This window comes from Galeopterus variegatus, unplaced genomic scaffold (assembly GCF_000696425.1).
Source record: "Galeopterus variegatus unplaced genomic scaffold, G_variegatus-3.0.2 Scaffold6774, whole genome shotgun sequence".
Classification (NCBI taxonomy): domain Eukaryota; kingdom Metazoa; phylum Chordata; class Mammalia; order Dermoptera; family Cynocephalidae; genus Galeopterus; species Galeopterus variegatus.
The window spans coordinates 179,644-183,195 of NW_007732885.1; positions in this window are offsets into that span (position 1 = coordinate 179,644).

Here is a 3,552-nt window from a genome sequence, read left to right on the forward strand (position 1 = left end):
ACAAGGAAAATGGCTAGGGGGCCCGCCAGGGAGGACAGCAGGGTGGTGAGCCACAGGGAACTTGAAAGCCAGCTTTGGAACCAATTACTATTGGCTTCTCACTCTTTTTGGGGGCTTTTCTAGCCCTTCTCTAAGCTTAGTAGGGAATCCTTGACCACTCCAGAGTGGTCGGCATAGAAGCAGCACTCTTCTTTGAGGGCAGCACATAGTCTTCCTTGCTGTAAAAACAACAGATCTAGTCCACATCGATTCTGTAAAACAACTTCAAAAAGTGATGTTAGCGATTTTTTAAAATGTGATACAGGGCCGGCCCGGTGGCGCACTGGATAAGTGCGCCGCTTGGGAAGCGCGGCGGCGCTCCCGCCCGAGGGTTCAGATCCCACATACAGACTGGTTCCCACTCACTGGCTGAGCGAGGCGCGGGAGCACGCTGAGGGTTGCAATCCCGTTGCCGGTCCCCGGTCTGGTACGGAGGCAACACTGAGGGTTGCGATCCGTTGCCGGACATGGAAAAAGACAAAAAAAGACAAAAAAAAAAAAATGTGTTACAGATACCTCCAAGTGGCCAAGATCTATGTCCACTGCCTCCCTAAGGGAAGCTACCTGTTGATGTGCCAAGGCTATTCCGGTGGTCCCAGTACCCGCTCCAATAACTCCCAAGAGGGAGCTGATGGCCACCATAGCTGCCCCTGCGGCCCGCTTGTTTCAAGTCTGCTTATTTCGGGTTTGGGGGCAGTGAAATTTGCCACAGTGATGCAAAAGTGTTTGTGGGCACCTATGCAGGAACCTTTGCCAAGGACCCATGGGAAGGTGAGTCTGGGATTGGTGGCATTGGGCAACACTACTGCTTGATTTATCTCTGCCTACACATGGCAATCTTCTTTAAAGAAGACTCAGAACTTGATAAACAAGTTTGGAGGGAGGACAGCCTTACAGAGCATTTTCCACGGGCTGCGGACAGCTGGGGGTTCCCAGCGAGCCATAACAGGAAAAACCTGCGGCTCTGCCAGGGATGTTTTTCTAGCCTCCTCCACTTCTTCAGGTGCTGCTTTTTCTCCTTCGGCTAAACTTTGGTGGGGTGAGTATGCCGGGAGAGGAGGGTACAGGGTAGGGGGAAAGGTATCACTCAGTGGCTCAGGGCCTTGCATTGGCAGCTTTGTTTCCTTTTTTCTCTCCTCATCTAACTGCGCCCAATCCCTTTCTGCCCCTTCCTGATGCTCGGGATGAAAGCAAAGCTTTAGGGCAGAGATGGTTAGATAGAACCCTAAGGGGGGGTCTAGCCTGTGACTAATCTCATTCTTTCTGGCCAGGGTCTGAACCCGGTTCCAAGTTTCATACAAGAACAAGTTGGACCAAGGTGTCCAAGGGGCTACCTGCACCACATGATGCCAGGCATTGGTGGCCGTGGAGTCAGATATTTCTAGGCCTCTGCTTTTTAACATGTACTTTAGAGCCTTGCAGGCTGTCTCATCACTCTTTCCACACACACACCTCCCATGTTGCCCCATGAGGAAGGGACAAAGGGAGCAACAGGACAGAGAAGTGCAGGGACTTCCCCCTGTTATGGTACTCACCCTGACATGTAGGTGGATTACTTCACCATGACTACCACGGTTGCGGGGTCCACTTCGCTGGTTGATCACCCTTCATCGACCTTCTTTCAGGACCGAGCAGCCGGGGGCCTCACTCACTCGCCTTTCACCCACAAGTTTTAAAAACTCCTCACATGGGGCACCACTCTGTCGGGTCCGCCGCTGCCCAACCTGAACAGCCCTAGCCTCATTATCAGTCTCTCCCTTGGTGGACAAGCGAATTGCCCGGATTCCTCTTCCCCTCCAGTCCCTGTTGAGAGGAGATGGGGGAAGAGAGCTGTGAAGAGAGGTGAGCACAGCCCCCAGCCCCAACCAGCCCGTTAAAGGACACTCAGACGTGGCGGGGGTTCTGTCAAGCAGGTCCATTTATTATCACACAAGCACTTGCTTTTAAAGGCAAATGAGGAAGGGAGGTTTTTACATCCTCCAATCAGCTTAAAGGTTATGAGAGCATGTATCCTGTCTCAATGCCTAGCTATTGCAATCACGCAGTGTTCACGGCGCCATCTTAGGCTGCCGTGTTAATACGCCCTTGTGGGCCCATAATGGCACCGCTTGTAATGTCACTTAAGGTGGCGTTAGTTTTTAAGGCCCGACAGTGATCTGCTTATACCCACCAGCTGCCTGCCGCTTTTCTGCCATGAGTAGAAGCAGCCTGAGGGCCATGCCAGAGGCAGCTGTCCCAGAATCATAAGCCAAATAACCTCTTTCCTTTATAAATTACCCAGTCTCAGGTAGTTCTGTTATAACAACACAAAACGGACTAAAACAGACCCATATGTCATTAAAAGAGTGCTGTTAAATTTCCAAGTGTTGTATATTTTCTAGATGTTTGTTTGTTATTGATTTCTAATTTTAATCCATTGTGATCTGAAAAAAATACCTGGGATAATTCCAATTTTTTTGAATTTGTTGAGACTTGATTTGTGACCTAACATGTGATCTATCCTGGAGAATGACCCATGTGCTGATGAGAAGAATGAATATTCTGAGGTTGTTGGATGGAATGTTCTGTAGATATCTTCCAAGTCCAAATGGTCTAGAGTGTAGTTTAGATCTTGGGTTTCTCTGATGATTCTTTGCCTATATAATCTGTCCAATATTGAGAGTGGGGTGTTCAGGTCCCCTGCTATTATGGTATTAGTGTCTATCTCATTCTTTAGGTCTAATAGTGTTTGCTTTATAAATCTATCTTCTCCAACGTTGGGTGCATACATATTTATGATTATTATGTCTTCATGATGGATAGATCCTTATTGTTATGTCTTCTTGATGGATGAATCCTTTTATCATTATGTAGTGGCCCTCTTTATCTCTTTTTATGGTTTTTAGTTTAAAGTCTATTTTCTCAGATATAAGAATAGCTACTCCAACTCGTTTTTCATTTCTATTTGCATGGAAGATCTTTTTCCATCCTTTCACTCTTAGTCTATGTGTGTCTTTATAGGTGAGGTGAGTCTCTTGAAGGCAGCATATAGTTGGGCCCTCCTTTTTAATCCAGTCAGCCAGTCTGTGTCTTTTGATGGGGAATTTAATCCTTTTACATTAAGAGTTGTTATCAAAAGATGTTGATTTACTCTTAGCATTTTATGGATTTTTGTTTGGATGTCTTAAGTGTCTTTTGTTCCTTTCTTTCTGATTTACTGTTTGTCTTCTGTACTTGTTGTTTCCTTGGGTTGTGGATAAACTTTTTTTGTTTGTTTGTTTTCTCTTCATTGTTGCCATTTTTATTTTACTAGTGGGTTTTGATTTTTCTTGGGTGTTTATGGCATTGGTAGTTATTTTTCAGGTACCAAACCCAGTACTCCCTTGAGAATTTCGTGTAAGGGTGGTCATGTGGTAGTGAACTCCCTCAGTTTTTGTTTGTCTGAGAAATATACTGTTTGTCCTTCATTTCAGAAGGATAGTCTTGTGCGGTAGAGTATTCTTTGCTGGCAATCTCTGTCTTTTAGTATTTTGA